At 43.7% G+C, this 20,997-nt stretch overlaps 1 protein-coding gene across 3 annotated transcripts in view; it reads right to left on the minus strand.

The window, feature by feature from the left end:
• Positions 1-20,997, minus strand: part of LOC122815796 (protein NLRC3-like) — a 590,699-nt gene that overhangs the window by 513,633 nt on the left and 56,069 nt on the right. Inside the window, exon 2 of one of the 3 annotated variants that reach the window (XM_044088587.1) lies at positions 15,551-15,619. The exons of the other annotated variants lie outside the window; for them this stretch is intronic. The gene's annotated coding sequence lies outside the window, so the exon portion shown is untranslated. The remainder of the gene's footprint in view (positions 1-15,550; positions 15,620-20,997) is intronic. 3 annotated transcript variants of the gene reach the window in all.

Here is a 20,997-nt window from a genome sequence, read left to right on the forward strand (position 1 = left end):
ATAGTGGTTAAGTGTTGTGACTGTAGTGTACAGGGTCCTAGGTTCAAAACCTGCAAGGGCTGTTCATTTTGTTGCTGGGCAGAACAAGGACTGTCAAATACAGAGTGGTTAAGGCAATTATGAGCAGCTTTAAGCGGGTTTCCGAGAAGCTAAGGTGTACTAAGCTATGGGTAAATGTACAGTCGCTTACACAGTGTAGGCATCACTTACCAGTGCACAAATCAGCTCAGCTGTTATATTGTAGAAATGTTGATACTTGCTAAGCTTGCCTTAGCCCTGGTAACCAGGCTACACCACCCAGTATGATAACATAGCAGAGTACTTACATCTGTAATAAGTGTATGTAATGCCATGTACAATACATCTGCCTACGTGCTGTCATTAAAGTAGCAAGGGGTGTGAGTGTCACGTGTGGGACACAGATGTATATGTGGCCTTTACAGCACTGTTATCCATGTGAATGTGTTACATACAGGGGTATTAGGCCAGGGTACATGCTGTCATACTGGCAGGTAGCGTATCATGGCAGTACTACTGTTGACAGTGCTTACCCAGGCAGGAGCAGAGTGCTAAACGTAGAACTGACAACGAGCACACCTGCATGCATAGCCAGACACTGAGTCCTCCCTGTTGTATCCCTGGTGTGTGAGCTGTGTCACAGTAATATACCCCTTACTGGGTAATGATCCGACATGTGGAATGTAACTGTAGACTACCGTCTGTACAGCGCATGTTAGTGAGGGCTTGTGACATGTAGTTATGGCACACATATTGTCGTCAAACGTCTATCTATCAACACACTCATCCTACTGCATAGCTACTTACCAAGCTGATGACTGTCAGTCCCTGTACAGATGTGCAGATGGCAGGTATCCAGCTGGGATATGTACAGGCAACCTAAGCTTGACTGACACTGACAAGTTTGCCCAGCTGTGTAAGAACTGGCACATATAGAAAATGTCACCCTGTACGCATCACATGTCACGGGTACCACCACTACACTACCACAGTCAACAGAACATGCTTGTGTACAGGTCTCCATCACAGACACTAACCATGTGTTGTAATGCATGTTGCATACATGTCAACTTGATCACCTCAGTGGCCATGTGCAGGAGGCACCTGGAGGATTGGCTGATGCATGTCATTCTCACTTTAAGGGTCACCACAGTAGTGACTGTCGATAGATTGCTTGCTGCCAGCTGGCAGGTGGCAGGATACCACTGTACACACAACCCCTACACAACCCATCTCTCCTTGGACAATAGCTAGGTACACGGCTATGATCACCTGCAGTGATCCACCCCTCTAGTAACATGCGTGTATGTGTGCATGACTGAGTATAGCAGTGTGTGTGTTAGCACACCTGTACTTTGGAATTCCATGAGGGCCTTCACAACCAACGCAACACCCATTGCCCTAGTCAATTGTGGCTGCTGCTGTATGGGACAATACATGTACCCTGTTAAGCTCCTCCCCATACCGGCTACACAAGCCTTTCAGTACCAGCACTACAGTGTTTTACAAATGGGTTGATAGGCATGGGATACTCATTGTGTTCTAGCAAGTGTGTGTGTAGTTGTGCATGTCCCTATATCCGTAGGGTACAGCATTCTGAGGCCACACAGGGTACAGCAATCTGAGGCCATATACTCCTATCACAATAACTATTGCCACACAATAGTACAGATAGTGCTGCTGCTGCTCATAGGTGAGGCATGACAATGCAACACCCTACTACTTGTGTGGCATGTGCATTAGATGCATATCCCTGTAGTACCACTGTTGGGGTATACTATGGGTTGTATTGCAGTCATGGCCAATGTGTGATGGTGGGTATGGCAGAGTGTCATCATGGGTCTCAGAAAGTACAATATCCACTGGGGGATGTGGGTGCTGTGTACACTGTCATTACACCAAGGTACACCCAGTATATGTCCCATGTATCACGTTATGGTTACCACTGTCACCATCAACCATACAGGTAACTGATACCACAATCCAGGCTAGTTATGCATGTGCTGTGTGCAGCCTATCTGTAACACATTGGACACATGGTCGTGTTAGTTAGCAGCGATTGGCCCTGGTATCTCAGATGTGTGTCTGCCTGTTATGTGTCTGTTAATGTGTATATGAAGGTATGTTATACTACGTATTGTCCATATACACCGATTACATCCCCCATTAGCATACTGTACATGTCTGGGGATGTTCTGCATGTAACATGTAACCTGGGACACACCTAACCCTAAACACTGTGTGGTGTGTGCAATGTCAGCCACACACTTCAGTATCACTACATACCTAGGTAGGGGTCTAATCCCAGTGTTGCCAAGTAAATGTGTGCATGTATGTGGATGGGTTTACATCAGGTTGCAGGTATACATTCCTCAGCAGGTCACCTGTCCATGTGGCACATGCAATAACCATTTTAGTAACCTGTGACATGTTCAACTGTACCCCAGATATGTCACAGCCATGGTGTCACCACAGTTCCATTTCCAGTTGTGGAATATGACTGCAGACCATCCTCGTGCTGACACATGTACACCTACAACACAAATGGATAACATTAAGTGAGACCACAACCAACCATTGTTACTAACAGCTATAATGCATCATTGCTGGATGGTTACACTACCTGCCACATATGCATTATACTTTACTCCTTATAACATGTTACACTGCAGTACCATGGCATACTGTAGTACAGTCACTGTGTGCATCAGAACCATATTAGCCTGTCCCTGCATTGATGGTATGGATGACAGGGATGTGGCACAGGTGTCATAATATGCACAGGGCATCCTTGTACTGACACATGTACACCTACAGCACAAATGGATAACATTATAGGGACCACAACCAATCAGTGTTACTAACAGCTATAATGCATCATTGCTGGATGGCTACAGTACCTGCCATATATGCATTACACTTTACTCATTACAACATGTTACACTGCAGTACTGTGGTACACTGCAGTACAGTCACCATGTGCATCAGAACCATATTAGCCTGTCCCTGCAGTGATGGTATGGATGACACGAATGTGGCACAGGTATCATCATATGCACAGAGTGTGATGTTGGTGTGCCAGAGGCCGAGAGTGGGCCATACATTTGACACCATGTGTGTGGGTGAGGGGTGTACTGCTTTGAGCTGGGCATGGTACTGTGGTGTGTGCAGGTTTGGGGTTGCCCTAGGTATGTTTGTATAGTGTGTGGGTATGCATGCACACAGTTCTGCCATGTGGCTGCCCTACACAGGTGTTTATGGACAGCTGCAGACCATACCTGGCAGGGTGTGCAGTTCACTGCTTCCGGCCATGGACACGTGGACTGTGCCTGCCAGGGGGTTCATGAGCATGTCCAGGTACAGGCCTCAATGTGCTACTCTCACCTGCTGATGACAAATGTCCGCTAGTACCAGGCCCCTGCTGGGACTGGCCAGGACCACATGCACATGGTCTGCTGTGGTATGGTGTGGACAGAACCCCCCCCACACTGCCAGGGCTGGAACTGCCACTACGGGAGCTCCTTGGTGTCCTAGCATGTCCATGTTGACTGCCAGCTGTTGGTGTTGCTGGCCCACATCCACGCAGCTGTCGCCGCATCCCCACCCCACATTGAAGCATGGACACACCACGGCTGATGAGGGTCATCATCTCACCATGTCATCTATCCATGAGCTCGGTATAAGCACAGATGGCACCAGACAGTTCACGGATGTTGTCGCTTACAGATGCAAGAGCAGCCCTCTGCAGCCTCAGGTCCTGTCTGGTGCAATATTCCATACGTGCCTGCACTGCCATGACAGCCTGAAACATGTGCCTGCTGGTACCAACTATGTTGCCTCTGCCAGGTGCATGATGTCCAGCGGCCCTACCACGAGCATCCTGGGACATCCGCCTATGTGGTGCCCTGCCAGACATCTGGCTATGCCTGCTGTGACCGGACACAGTAGGCATGGTTACCACATTTTTCTGTGCAATGCCACCAAACAACAGCTGTCCCTCCGCTATGGCCACTGGTGATGCTGTATGTATAGGCACTGAAACTGTGTGTGGGGTTGGGGTGGCTAAAAGGGAGATGTCAAATCTTGGTGCAGTGTCGGCCCCTGACAACCCCACCTGTGCCTTAGCAGTACTATCATCATCTTCGGTGTCTGTATGGACACCAACATCAGATCACACCTCGCCACCTGTGGGGGAAAACAATAAACACACATTAAAACCTATACAGCATTGCCTAACAGTACACACACACACACACACACACACACACACACACACACACACACACACACACACACACACACACACACTTCTGTAATACCTACCTGTCAATGGCTTAACAGACAGTCCCATATATATGTCCGTGGGGTACCCCATCCTGCATCACACTTGTTAACATACACACATTGATCCCACTCATTAATATATTAGTCCTCTAAATGCCTACACAAGCAGTTACAACACAAGACCTGTTACTACTTTGCCTGCCTGACCTGTGAGTAGTGGTTTTTCATGGCCTCACTGCTGTCATTTGGTATGCACCCTCTGTATGTCCGGACATCATGAGCATGGCCCCTATATGTGTGGGCTACTATGTTGTATCCATAATATCACACAGTGGTGTGTCATGTGTATGTAATGCTCAGTACATGCCAGATATGCTGCTCATTCAGCCTATCATGTGACAACTGTAATATATGGATACACTCCCTGGTGTTGACTAGTGCTTCCCCAATGCATCTGTAGTGCTGCATACATGGGTTGTAGGTGACCTGTCTGCTGAATGTGATATTAAGGGTGTAACTGGTGTCTACCTTCCCTCTCAATGCCTGTTCCATGCTAAAGACCATATTATACTATCAGCTGTCCTGTGATTACACGCATGACAAGTATTCCTGGTGTGTAACATGGCAGTCCATGTACATGTACTGCATGATCCCAGAGGGAGGTACTGCTGTATGAACACCCCACAATCACACATGTGCATACATGGCCAGCCACACAAACACGCACATGCACACAAACATCCTACATGCATCAACCTCCCTCCACTTCATCAGAGTTACCCTACAGACAAACTGACTACCCACCAGGATGTACGCACACACACACATACAGGTGAGTTTGTACAATGAAAGTACACACAGTCGTCTTAATAAACCTCTGTCAACATGCATAACATATGGTACCCAACAGCATGCAGTGCAGCTATAGTCAATCCATGCTGGCAACAGTATACATGTGTGTGATGCATGTGTTGTGTCACTAGGTGAAGCCCCTTCCCCTGGATACCACTGCGCCCATGAACACGGTATTTCTGTGCACCATGCCATGTACTGTGCACTGCACTTCCCAGGTGTATGGCCCATTGCTGAATGTGTACTACTGTGTCAGTTATTTCAGCTTTAATGCTCACAGCCCCTATGTTTTCCAGCAACACATACCTGGTATGATATGTGGACAGATGTAATTTGTGAATGCCTGATGTCTGATGCACAGCTCTCAACATCAGCGGACCATGTATGGCCAATCCAATACTCTTACACTGACAAACATAAGAGCATACCATGGCTACGGGGGGTGTACACACCTTTACTGATTTGACGCACCCATCCTTGATCTGCCATGGGACCACATCACCGCATATCTTAGCAGTACATGAGCCCGATATTTGACATATGTCCTGTACTTTCACATGCAGTGTCCATGGAATGTGTTAGGTGTGTGGATGCTTACCATGATGCATACACACCATGTGGGCATATGTGTGCACACCCTTATCACAACGATTTATCGCACCTCTTGTTGTGTGTACTACAGCAGTCACTACTCCTGGCAAGGGTATACCAGCATGGGCCATCTGCATTTGCCAGTGTATGTTCAGTCTGCCCTACACATGCCCTATTCTGCATGATTGCACAGTCTACTCATGTGCACATCCCTTGGTGTTCACACACTGCCATCACTATTGCTGTGAGGGTATGGTTAGGGCTGCCACAGGTCCTGAACCTGACTATGTGCAGATAGAGCCATTCCTAGCATCCTTAGTATCCCTGCTACACACTGGTGTGTCATGCTGACATCCCCCTTCAGCCTTTTTGTGAATGCATGACAATAATGCCCTAAACATGTGTCACTTTGCGGTGTCTCATACACTGAACACCACATGTTACAGCCTAGTCCCAGCTGATAATGTGGACTACTGTAATGCCTTATGCCATAGTGTATCTCTGCAGCAGTTGCCATTGTCCTACAGCTATATACACTGGTGTTGCACTGTATATAGGTGTTGTTCCGAACATGTCCCTACTGTAGGCCATGTCTCCCACCATTATGTTACTCCCTGTGGACACATTCCTCAATGACAGGATGTTAGTTATCATGCAGGTGTCTGACATACCCTTCCAATACCCAATCATGTTCACCCCTGTGACACCATGCATTTCACAACAACAATATGTGCACATGTTCAGCATGCATTCTGGGTAGGTGTGTTCGATGTATGCATGGAATACACCATTGCCATTATATGCCCGGTGTGTTGGCAAGTATCTTCTTAAACCATACTCACCAGCTACAGGTGCCTTGGTGGTATCCCGGAGGGGCCTACATAAGAGGGTGAGAGATGCAATGTCAGTGACCACACCTGTGGCAGTGCTACAGGGTGGGTGCAGTATTACAATACATCAACAGTACAGTTCCACAGTACTACCACATATGGACATTTGTTTATCACTACTATGCAGCAACACAATATATCTATGATGTGTCAGATATGCATGATCTACCTGTACTGATGTGGACTGATAAGCAACAGTGGTCTACTGATGTGCCCTGTGGCCCTACCTACATACTCCTCAACCAGGTGTCCGGCGGTTGGTGGCTGGTGGGATGGGCAGGTGCCACGAAGCTGGCCAGGAGCTCCTCCATGTGTCAGGGGGGAATGGATGGCATGGCCCTCCCCTGTGGTGAGGTGATCCCTCTGGACTGCAGCAGCATGCTGACAGGCATTGTGAAGTAGGTCAGTACAGTGATGCCAGACCTGCTCATAACTGCGGTTGTGCAGTCCATCATTGACCCTGTGGACTAGGTCATTCCACAGGGTGGTCCACTCCTGCTGGTCATGGGCATCCCGGCCAAACAGCACAGGGTAGTGCTGAATATGGTGGTAGCCTTGCATGTGACATCTTGGCTGAAAGACATAAAGATGGAAACAGGTCTGAGCAACTCATACAGCAAGGTTACCACAGCTCTTAATACACATCTCTGTGAACCCCCCCCAACATATCAGCATCAACAAACTGTACACACAACTCATTAGGTATGGCTACAGCTTACCTACCAGTGGAACAGATATTGTATTGTACCACATTTTCTGCTATGTGTTTGTAGCCATGTTCCCTGTGTGGACACAATCATTGCTGGCCTGTTACAGACTATTCACCTGCATGCCATTGTCAGGGCCACTATGGTTCTATATATACCTGTGTTATGGCTGCTTTGTGATTACTGCACATCTGACATTCTGTGTTATTGGGGATATCTATGCATGCTGTTGGACATGTTCCGGGATTGTGTAGACTATTACTACCAACATATGTTCTAAAACAGTGACACAATAGCATGTATATGTACTACTGCCCAGCAGAACCACCTCTCCAAATCCATCTGCCCATTTTAACTGGCCACATCACATGTGTGTCCCACCCTGGGCCTCCTCATGTACTGGTCCAGCAATACCGTCAGGTGGAACCAACCCAGGGGATGTTGTCCCACCCCCTGGAGGCACACACAGACATGTTCCTGTCCCCTGTGTTCAGGTCCAGGGTCTTTTCCATAATGGGCTCAACAGACACATGTGGGATGTGCTACAGCTCTCTTAGGCACCCAGTACACATTCACAGGGCCGACATGCTCCTCCTGCTGAGCCTCCAGTCAGGCACCTTCAGGACATGGGCTGCTGTTTTGAGTAGCAGTGGCTGGGAGGCTTGTTCCCAGTGTGTCCATATTGGGGCCCATGGGGCGTCCACATCACAGACCACACACACCATCCAGGGTGTTTACCCACCACATTTGTCACATACCACCCCTGTAGACTGTCCTCTATATCTACCAAGCCTGACCACCTCCACAACTATACCTGCCATACTTCTCCATATTCCCATTCCATACTTCACAGAAGAGGGCAATGTGGCCCCAACAAGGGATTCACATGTGACATACCCATCCATGTTGCACACACTGCCAGCTGTAGATATCTGTGTGTATTGCTATGTGTGCTGTTTCCTCACACATAGCATGCAGCACTGCGGTAGTATGCTGGGGGACATGTATTTACATACATATATGTTTGTGTGTGTGTGTTTTTATATATGTAGACGTGCACATAGGTATATATCTATAGATGTGTAGATATATGTGATGTTGCATATATGTGCTCATATATATGTCTACACATGGGTATCTGTATATTTGTGGACATACATGTAGATATATATATATATATATATATATATATATATATATATATATATATATATATATATATACATATGTTCATATACTGTCTATGTGTACATATGTACACATATGCATACCTATATGTGGGGTATATTCAGACATCAGGTCCACAATCTCACAACACCTTTTTGCACAACTGCACTGTTCTGCCTTGCTACAACACAGACAGGTTCCACATATGGACACAGCCTGACATTAGGGGGGCATATGTAGGACCAGAATGCAGGTAACCCTATTACACACCTATGGCATTCCTGCATGCTACATTACAGATTAACTTGAGTATCCTGCAAGGGGTGGGCTGTGGATCCCACATGTCCATAATAATGGCATTACTTCCACCACCAGCTATTGTCCATGTAATATACATACTTTCCATTACACAACACACACTATGATGGCTTACATCTTGTCATTCAGTGCTGATCTGCACAGTTGATGGCTATGGCCCACTACCCACAGGGGCAGACACTATTGTCCATAGCAGTTGTTCAGTTGAATGTCATTACAACAACACCTGATGGCACATATAAATCATTCCACATCATCTATCCCATTATTATGGACCAAGTACTTCATTCATTTCCATGCATATATACGTCACATACCTGTTATGGGAATGATGTCTGTTCTGGATAGTTTGCTGGATGTCAAACTTTGTTTTTTTTCTTTTTTGCTGTGGCTTTGGATTTCACCCTCAATTTCACTCTCTCTCTCTCTCTCTCTCTCTCTCTCTGTCTCTCTCTGTCTCTCTCGGTCTATCACCAGTAAATGGATTGAGCTGCTTTGAATAGATTGCAGCATGGATTTTGTAGGTAATGCACATGACCAGTTGATGGCCTCTGCACCAGTGTCCTCCACTTGCTACCTGCATGCAGGTTGCTGTGCAGTACTTCCAATTACCACTGTAATGGCAACCACCTACTATAAATCCCTGCATCATGTGGGCATAATCCCTTTACCTTTCCTGTGTGATGCACTTCCTTCCTGTGTGTGGGCATCAGTGTTACAGACAGCAGGCAGCAATACCTCTTAAAGGAGAACCTGCACACTCAGCCCAGCTACATATTCGTAGGAGGTTCCAGAACTACAGCCAGAGTGTGAGTAGAGTTGTTGTATGCATTGTATAGCACTGGTGTTACAGGTTTGTGTGTACATACTAGTTTAACATGGAATGCAGTCTGACTGCATAGCTCTCAACTGTGGGCCTATCCTCTTGATGGCCATAGGTGTGCCTATTATGTTTTGTCTGTCCACCACACAGGTCTTGTCTCAGATATTCCATGGCAGTGTGTGTGTTGAGTGCTATCAGTACATGGCTACATCCATTTCTGTTTCTAACTTCATATTCCTGACTAACGGTATGTTGCAAACTATCCTGTAACACCAGCAACTTGCTTAGTGTATGACAACAGTTTTCCACATATGGGCCTGTGTTCCAGCCTCTGTCCCCCACCTACATACTAGGCTTTGCACATGTGACATGCTGTCAGGGGTTGTTCTGTAGTGGGCTGTGAGTATGTCATGCTGCCATTCCTGCCAACAATCCACTGCTGTTGTGTCCCCCACACATATGGTGGGGTTGCGGCCATATATGTGTGGGCTTCACCTACACAATACATGTGTGCCCTTATGCACTCCACTGGCCAGTGTATGTAACAGTGGTCTATGGCCCTGTATTATTGAGTCTAGGGGGGTGATGCACCATAACTAACCTAGCCTGTTACAACATGTGGGGGTATCAAAGGTAAGCTGCATTAAGGTATCTGGATGTACATTACCATACAATCCACCTTGAGTAAATGCAGGCCTACTGCCTCCTGCCATACAGACTGTTCTGTTTGTCAGTGTGCTTCTGATGGTGTCAGTTATGCCTTGTTATGTAACAGTTCCATCTCATTGTGTCAACTGAGGTCTTTACTCTGTATGGATTGTGTACAGAGTATAGATAGAGGCTGCTGAACTATACATCTTCATTACCTACTGTTGATTGGTATCATGTGGCCCAGTCTGTCTTTACTATTGTATTACTTGAAGGCCTCAGCCTGGACAGCAACATTTGTAAACCTTTCCAGACTAGTGTATTAGTATTGCTGTTTCACAGTTGCATTACTCTATTTAAATGTATGTCAGTGTCTAAACAGCAATATGACATGGCATATACAACTGTAATAGTACACAAATAAAGCTTTCCCATGTATGCAAAACTGTGTGTGATGTTATATCCTTTGATCTCTCTGTGGGTATATGTTGCAGGCAATGATTGTCATTTGTATGGTTGGTTCATACAGTGTCCAGTTGGTAAGGTGGTAACTGTAGGCATAGTGGCTGTTCCATATTGTTTGCACCTTCTACATATGTATCTTAATATACATATCTCTGGGTATGTGTAAGTATATATATATATATATATATATATATATATATATATATATATGTATATATATATATATATATATATATGTGTGTGTGTGCGTATATATATATCTGTATCTGCATATATGTGTCTGTGTATATGTATCCTAGGGATGTTGATTGCTTCCACATTGTACATTCCCTATGGGAGCCAGACTGTACTGCATGATATGTTACTGATACCAGCCTGACATCATACAGGTGGGATGGAGTACTGTTAACATCTTGTGCCCATGTTGTGTGAGGTCCAAGTTATGGGATCTGCAACAGTTGGTAGTGTATTGCAGGGCAGATGTGTTTGGATGTGGGGGGAGATACCTACTTTTACCAGACGTATGTTGTTTGGGGCCTCTCAACCCCATTAATGGTGCATGTGGACATTGGACATATATGTTTTTGTTATGTTCCCATTGTTATCTACAGATGTATGTTTGTACATGCCTATGTAGACATATATATCTGCTTACATATATATATAACCTGCTGTATGTATATAAACATATAGATGTAGACATATATGTCTATAGATGTATGCATATGTATGTTTATAAATATATATATATCTTCTTCTTCTTTTGGCTGCTCCCATTAGGGGTCGCCACAGCGGATCATCTGTTTTCATTTCTTCCTGTCCTCTGCATCTTGCTTAGTCACACCAACCACCTGCATGTCCTCTCTCACCACATCCATGAACCTTATGTTAGGCCTTCCTCTTTTCCTGTTACCTGGCAGCTTCATCCTTAACATCTTTTTCCCAATATACTCTGCATCCCTCCTCAGCACATGTCCAAACCAATGTAACCTGGCCTCTCTGGCTTTGTCTCCAAACCTTCCAACCTGAGCTGACCCTCTAATATACTTATTCCTAATCCTGTCCACCCTCGTCACACCCAGTGCAAATCTTAACATCTTTAACTCTGCCACATCCAGCTCTGACTCCTGCCTTTTTATCAGTGCCACTGTCTCCAACCCATATAACATAGCTGGTCTCACTACCCTCTTGTAGACCTTCCCTTTCACTCTTACTAGTACTCGTCTGTCACAAATCACTCCTGACACTCTTCTCCACAAACTCCATCTTACCTGTACTCCCTTCTTCACCTCTCTTCCACACTCACCATTACTCTGAACTGTTGATCCCAAGTATTTAAACTCATCCACCTTCGCCATCTCTAGTCCTTGCATCTTCACCATTCCTCTATCCTCCCTCTCATTCAGACATATATATTCTGTCTTAGTCCTGCTGACCTTCATTCCTCTTCTCTCTAGAGCATATCTCCACCTCCCCAGGGTCTCCTCCTACATATACAGATATGTTATATCTATTTATATATATATATATATATATATATATATATATATATATATATATATATATATATATATATATATATATATACACACACACACACACACATACATACATAATATGGAGGTAGATTTGGACAATCAAACCCATGGGAGAGGGGCAAGGACAACAATAATAAGTTGTGATGCCAATTAGACCAGATTATATGTGTTCAGTGGGCACGTGCAAAATGGACAGCTATGTATGGGGCAACATTTTTTTGGGGGAAACAGATTGCCCTTTTTTTTTCAGGTGAGAGTGGGATGTTGGGGAGGGATAGTAGGTATATTTGGGGAGGTAGGTTGAGTAGGTTAACAGACAAGACAAAGAGACATACAGGGGTGGTATATGACACATGTAGGGGGTAAACACCTTGCTAGAGAGTGGTGGTGGGAAATTGGAAGCCCATGAGGCCCCTAGTAGAAACAGTGGGACTGAGGTCCCCACCAATGGGCAGTCACCACTGCACCTTCACAGCCACGAAGGTTGTTGTGTTGGGGACTGAGTTGCAGAGCCAGGCTGACCCTCTAGTCATGACACACGGACCTTGAGCTGGCGTAGCAGATCACTAAACTGCTGGTTGAGCTCGCTACGCACCACAACCCAGACCTGGCGACGGGTGACAGATTCCTGTCCGCGCCTGTTCCCAGGATGGGCGAGACCCATCCCCTGAGGCGGTTCCACCCGAGGGTGGTGCAGGACCAACGGACAAGGAGGTCCCGGGTTGGGCCCCAGACATGCTGGTGCCCAGTGTCATGGCCAGCTGAGATGGGACAGGTGGGTCCACTGGGACTGGCCTTCCTAAACGTGCTATAGTGTTTAGATTTTATCATCATATGTGGGTTAGTAATAGTCAACACATTCCAGGGTTAGGTATAACAGCATGCATAGATATTCCCATGAACCCAGACACCAGATATGGAACAGTTGCAGAGCAAACGGAACACATGTATATATGGGACCACAGTGGTAATAACAACAGCATGCAGGTACATTGATGGCACCATGCCACCAATGTTGGAATAATTCAATACAGCACATGCATGGAAACAAATTTAAATATTTATCAACCAATAGGACATTATCAGAACAGTGGAGTCATTACATACGAGGTGGGTATGTAGTTTATTGTTGGAGATATGGTGGGTGGGGGGGGTGTCATTTAACAACTAGTATATTCCTGTAGTCCACATTACTTTCCTAGTCAGTGCTATCTGTACCTTACAAGTATTACTACACTACCCTATAGCCTTAATTTGTTCAGTGATATGGCTGTCATCATCGTTATACATGAACTGGATTTACCTGCAGTATACACCTCTTCCCTGGTATACCTGTGGAGGAAATGTTTGTTAACACTAACTAACTGTTTCTACACATACTCCCAAATTCTGGGTTGATGCTGTGCACATAGCTATCCAGATCTTTCTGCACAGACTCTGGCCATGTCCTGACCACATGCAGGTGTACCGGGACATAGCTAGACTATTGCCCTCTTGAACCTTTAGTGGCTTAACACAGACACACATATACATGCTTTCCTACACAGTTATATTATGTAACACAGTGTGGGTGACAGTGAACAGTGATACTTTATTATTCAGAGAAGCTGCAACACTCACTATTCCCTACAATACCAGAGCAAACAGTACCTGTACAGGGTATTAAGGTTTTTATTTCTTGGCACAGTGTTCATTTCCGACAAACCTGTGGGAGAAATGTTTGTTAGCACTACCTGAATGTTGCCATACAAAGTTCCAGATTGCAAATTAGTATTATGCACATACATCTCACTCTGTTACTGTATACACTCTGGTCACAGCTTGACAACATGGGGATGTAGACAGGACATACTTGGCGTATTGCTCTCATAACAGTTTCGGGAGTTGCTACAGTGACAGGTGTGTTCTCATAGATGTGTGACAATCACTTGTATTCCTTGTTTGCTACCTGAACATCTGGGATCATTCCACAGACTTCCCAGGGGGACAGGGTGACAGGCAGTGGATATGGGCCCATATACTGGACATTCTGGTCTTATCTGTACAGTTGTGGGGTATGATTCTGTATGCAGCCTACTTCCACTCCCAGGATTCAGACCATGGATGGGTCTGCTACAACTTAAACACTGTCCATCAGAGTTGTGTGTGCTATGTAGATATTGCTGTATATATCTCCTATCTGCTTTCTGTCTTATAATTCTTCTGTGGTTTTGCATTTTGACCTTGTATTACAACAGTCTTATACAGATTTCCTAGACAGTTAATTTTTGTAGGACAGTGTGGGCAACAGTGAGGAGTAATACATCATTATTCAGAGCAACTGCATCAGTCACATTGCCATACAATACCAAAGTAAACAGTACCAGTACAGGGTATCATTTTTGTATTTCTGGGTACAGTGTTGGTATCTGACAGACCTGTAGGAGAAATGTTTGTTAGCACTACCTGAATGTTGCCACACACACTACCAGATTCCACATTACTATTATGCACATATATCTCACTCTGTTACTGTACACAGCTTGACAACATGGGGGTGTAAATGGGACATACGTGGCTTCTTACTCTCATAAGGTTTTGGAGAGTTGCTAGTGTGCCAGCTTTGTTCTCATAGTTGTGTGTCAATCAGTTGTATTCCCTGTTTAATGCCTCTACATCTGGGACCATCCCACTGATTTCCCAGGGAGACAGGTTGACAAGCAACAGATATGGGCCACTTTACTGGACATTCTGGACATATCTGTTCAGTTGTGGGGTATGATTCTGTACAGAGACTACTACCACTGCCAGGATTTGAACCATGGCTGTGTGTGCTAAAATTACAACAGTTCACATCTCAATTGCATGTGCTATTCGGGTTTTGTTGTCTGCCTTTTCCCTGTTTTCTGTTTGTCTCTCAGTTACACTAAATGGCATCTGGGGTTACACCAGTCATGTAAAGGCATTCCTACACATTCTATTTATGGTGTATGGTGTGGGTGGCAGTGCTTAATACAACAGTACTATTACGTGATTGCAAATCTACATTACCATATGATACCAGAGTATACACATGCAGTCCAGCAGTTAGACCTTTATTGTCAGGCTATTATGCTTTTATTTACATACAAACTATATGAGACTTTTCCTGCCATATTCTCCAGTTTATGCAGTACTTGCCTTAAACAATACAGGTTTTATACAGGCAATTAATTTACTAATATTTTTAGATTTATTTCCTATGATAGTACATGCAAGAGTATTACTGACCTGCCTTGTGCTGCAACCTCTCCAGGTGATTTCCATTGGCCTCCTGGTTCGTGGCCCACTCTCTTGCAGCTGTGGAGGACATAAGAGGAATATTTAGCCATACCTATCCATGATATACATGAGCTGGCAATTAATACACACATAGTGGAGTGATACTTACACACAGCTGGGACAGCCCCTGCCATTCTAGCCTCTTGGATCCACTGCTCCAAGAGGGCCCCCTTATGTGATTTCAGGTCGGCATAGTGATGCCTGACCTGCTCACCAGTTCGGGGTATGCCAGTGGCACTGGTGAGGTCACGGATGAGATGGTCCCAGGCTTCCGCCCTATATTGGGAACCCTGGTACTGGCCCTGCAGCAGTCTCTGTTCATGGTCTTTGATAAGGAGTTCTGCCATGATTCTGGACTCCTGGATGCACCAGCACTGCACCCAGAAGTGCACACCTTCTCCCCTTACTGCCATTGTGCCTGCAAGGGGAAGCTACAACCAGTTATGATATGTATTCCCACCTGTTGGGTTTAAGTAGGGCTGATTTCCCACACTTTACCATGATTGGCCAGTTTTGAAAAGGCTAGGATATGGGCAAACCTGCTTACCTAAGGTTGGCATTGTTTACAGGGGTATACCACTGGGCACAATGAGTTAGCTGGACTACATTGCTTACATCTCCTAAGCTGACATGTGCAATGCTTAGCATTGCTTACATTAGACTTTGCATTATATTTTGTTTTTGGCATTGATTTATTATTCATTACATCTTATATATCTGCCTGGTATCCATGATTCATGTGTACGTACACTGTATGGGGTCCTTGTGTTTTATTTGGGATTTCAACACTCTATTACAATTATACCTCACTTCTGGGCTTACTGCTGTACTCCAATTCACATATTTATGTTATGTAATGGGTTATGGAACATATGACTGTATACTGATTTCTTTTTGATTTTACTATAGTGAGGACTTGTTTGGTGATACCTCTTTCTTCTGTACTGCTGTGATGGCTTGTTGGTTAACTACTGTGACTATAGTGTATACGGTCCTGGGTCCAAGACCTGCAAGGTTGTTTATTTTGTTTCTGGGCAGAACAAGGGCTGTTGGATACAGAGTGATTAAGGCACTTTTGAGCAGTTGTAAGTGGATTTGCACGAGGGTAAGCAATGCTAACCTCCGGTTAAATATGCTTACAGAGAGTTTGCTTCAAGATTGCTTAACCTGTGTGCGCATTGCTTACCCCCATGAAAATCTCGCTTACTAGTGCTTACATATGCTTATTACTGCTTATTGGTGCTTATACTTGCTTACTAGTACTTACTCCCGCTTACAACTGCACAGTTATATCTAATGGTTCTTGGGAAGGTGGGTGATTTGGAAGCTGTATGGAGATGTCATTCATTACACATTTTACCTTCCATTTGTATCCATAATTCCTGTGTACATATACTGTATGGGGCACATGTGCTTATCTGGGGACTTTGCAACATTGTGACACTGACACATCACATGTGCATTTAATGCAGTACTCCAGTTCATAAATATGTTATTTATTGGGGTATGCAACTAAAATATTGGTCATAACGTGATTTGTCATGGAAAATGGAATGTGCTGCAGTTGGACTCAAACCAGGAATGCCTGCTCATAAGGCAAATGCTCTGCTCACTACACTATTGCTATACTGCTTCATTTGAATATATCTTCCTTGTTATCCTCTTCAGACATTTAAGCTGCATTAACTATAGCTAAGCAATGGGCACACCCACGCACCTATGGTTAGCTTTAATCAGATTCTTAATAAAAAAAAAATAAATAAAGGTTGGTTTATTTGTTTTGTATTTGCTATTGCTGTTGTACACGTGAGGGAATGTTGCTGGGGATATGTGGACACCTATGAGTGGTCTCGCTCATTCCTTTGGCCTTTCTGCTGTTCTTCATTGTGGGAACGTGTATATTCTGAGAGTTCTGCTCTCAGACATGTCCCCCTGCACTCTTACATGCTCCTTGTAGGATTAAGAGCTAAGGCAGCACACCTTCATTAATATGCATGGGGCACTGCCATCCTGCCCCTAAACGGCCGCTTCCGTGCAGGACTAAGCTAGTCCTGCATGGAAGAATAGTGAATCCGGGGGGGTGTTTACAGCAATGGTTTCAGGAAGGAATGCCTCTTCCATTCAGGAATTCTAAGGGATGGCACCTTAGTAGAATGATTTAGGCCAACTCTTACTTGGAATGTATACATGTGAATAGGTAGAACAGAGGAAAAAAAACAGTATGTGCACGTGTGCTGAAAATATAGGAGAGTTCTTGTTTTGCAAAGCTTACAGCTATCTGCACCAGAAATGCCTTGGTATCATTTTGTTAAAAGTCTGACAGGGTTGTAGCCATGTTGTGCAACTGATATTTCAGATATCCAGTTAGAAAACAACACATGAAGCTCTTTTCCTGGATACCAGTTGCAGGGCTGCTTCATCAGTGTGGCAAATCAGTATGTCTTTCCTGCGTTAATCAGACTAAGAACTGACACTGCATTAGCTCTTTTATTGCTATAAAGTCAGCACGTTCCCCTATCAGCAGTAATGCTTCAATGATTCCTAGATCGACAGTATAAGTATATATTCTACCCTGGTTTCGCCTTTTCTTACATAAACTGAACAGCAGGCCCCAAACACAAATATACTGAATGGAACATGTACGTAAAAAAAAAATCATTAAATCATTGCATCCATCAGACGTAAACCCAAGCAGTAATGTTGGAAAAATATGAAATGACCAAAAAATACACAGATCCATCTACATGCAAGCTGGAAGACGGCAACAAAAAAAAAGAAAATACTCAACTCCAAAGTGAGGAAATATCCCTGTGAGCAGGGGTCTATAAACAGAAGGAGATGCAGAGTTATGTTGTTAGGTTTAACTGTAGTGCAAATGACCATCCCACAAGCTAGTGAAATCTGAGCCTTAAAGGGGCACTATCTCATTTCTAAAATCACACTTCTGCCTCGGACCGAAGCTGAAAACACTGCCACCCACTTAGCTAATCCCCTCCCTGTTTTGTGACATCACCTTGTTAAAATCTTCCCGCTTTCTGAGATCACAGTAAGTCCCTGCCCATCTATCACTTTATATCCTATTCCCACTATTCCCAATGCAGTTGTTTTCCCTGTGTAAACTGCAAGTCGTCTCTCTAGTTCCTACATCTTAGTAGAATACTGTCCAAGGGCAGTGGTAAAATACACACTGCAAGGCAAGAGCAGCAACAGCATACACCATAACCTCTTAGCACAAGAACTGTGGACAAAGGCTACAGTAATGGGGGAAACAGCAGCCCAAGTATAGGGACAGATTTTAAATATTGCTCTTATAAGCTAAGAAAGTTGTCTGATTGCATGTATTTTTTTTCCCTGAAGGATATGAAGTCTGAAATGCAAATACATTATTATTTAGTGGCTTTAGTCCTCAGTGATTTGCCATAAAAACATAAAACATATGAGGAATGTACCAAAAATATGAGGCAAAAATCTGGATAGTTGCGAAGTCTGCCTACCCCAGACCTGCCAATCCCTCTTTAACATAATACCGGCTTTTAAAAGCCAGTATTTCATTTACAAACCTTTGCACCAGCACGCTGCATGTGATATTAACTGTAGCAACTGTTGCTAGAAAACAGTTTGCTGCAGTTCAAAAGTAAAAGCAAGTACTGTATCACCACAAATGAAAACGAAATGATGAGATACGACCAGCCACAGATTCCACAGCAAATTTATTGCACAATAAAGCACAAAGATATCTCTCTCTGACATCTCGGCTGAAAAAGCCTTCAAAGAGTAAAGGAACATCATAAAAAAACTTGCCTAAATACTAAAAAACGTGACAATAAAGCAAACACTTAAATAAACAATCTCCAATTTAGCTCTTCATTCAACCCATGTGGATGCAGAGTATCAAATTTAAGAATATATACTGCTTCCTTAGTCAGAAGCAGTTTTTTAAGATTACATTTGTCATATAATGACACATTTATTTTTTCCAAAATAGTGCCTTGTAGCCCTTCATTATTACTCTTATGAAAATGTTGGAAATGTACTGCTATAGAACTTTCTAATTTATGATTATAAATATCCCTTGCGTACTCCAACACTCTTACTTTAAATGCCCTCTTTGTTTCCCCAATGTAAAATAAATTGCAAGGGCATTTAAGAGTATGCACAACACCTTGAGTGTCACAAGAAAAATTGTTCCAAGTCTGAAATGGAATATTATTAATACTTGAAAAACTCTAAACTATAAAAAGTAATAAAAGTAAAAGCAAAACTTTATTTTCTGTTTGTTAATGAGGCAGGAATCTAGACATTCTGCAACAATATGCATAGCTGAGAAGTCTGCACAGCCCCAGACCAGCCGATCCTGATCATTTTTATTTTATTTGCATTTATAGTCAAACCTGTCTGGATGACAGCACCAGCACTCTATGTGTGATTTAAACTGTAGCAACTGTTGCTGGAAAACCGTTTGCTTCAGTTAAAAGTAGAAGAGGAACTATTTCTTTCTTCTTTTTAATGAGGCAAGAATCTGGACATTCTGCAAAAATCTGGATAGCTGAGATTCTGCCTACTGGACCAGCCAATGCTGATCCCTCTTAAACGTAATAATGGCTTTTAAAAGCCGGTATTACATTTAAAGTCAAACCTCTGCACCAGTGTTCTGTGTGCAATTAACTGTAGCAACTGTTGCTACAAACAGTTTGCTGCAGTTTAAAAGTAAAAAGAAAACTTTTTTTTGTTTTGAAATAAAATCTGAGCTTTGTAGTGCTCAGAGAAGGTGGGCTGTAAACAGTAGCAACTGTTTGCTACATTTGTAACAAACAGATTACTACAGTGTAAAGGAAGAAGTGTTTTTTTTTTTTTTTTACTAAAACAAGAGCTCTGTGGAGGCAGTCCTCAGATAAGAAACAGCATAGATTGCAGACCTCTTCGGGAATGTGAGGACATTCAATATTCACTGTTCAGCATTTTCATAGTTTTTTTTTTTTTTTTTTTGCAATTCCAAGACTGGCACTTACAAGTTTCAGAATTACGTAGTGAGCCTTACATATCACTCCTCTTCTGATTAATTGTTAGTAATCATTATTAAAATTACCTGAACTGCCACCCCACCCCGGAAAAGTCATATCCCAGATGAAATAAAAATAGGCTTGACTGCAGAAAGCATACCTCTCAACATCTTAGTGCAAGAAATTTGAACAAAGCCTGATAAAATAGGGGGACAAAGGCCCCAAAATAGAGATATATTTTAAATATTGCCCTTATAAACTTAGAGAGTTGCTAGAGTAACAGGGTTCATTTTAACATACATTTTCTGAAGGATTTGAAGTCTGAAACTCAAATGTATGTCATGATTTAGTGACTTCAGTCCTCAGATCATTCCAATGATTTGCCAAAAAAACACA

The sequence above is a fragment of the Protopterus annectens genome, chromosome 11.part0 (assembly GCF_019279795.1).
Source record: "Protopterus annectens isolate FY-2018-M chromosome 11.part0, PAN1.0, whole genome shotgun sequence".
NCBI lineage: Eukaryota > Metazoa > Chordata > Ceratodontiformes > Protopteridae > Protopterus > Protopterus annectens.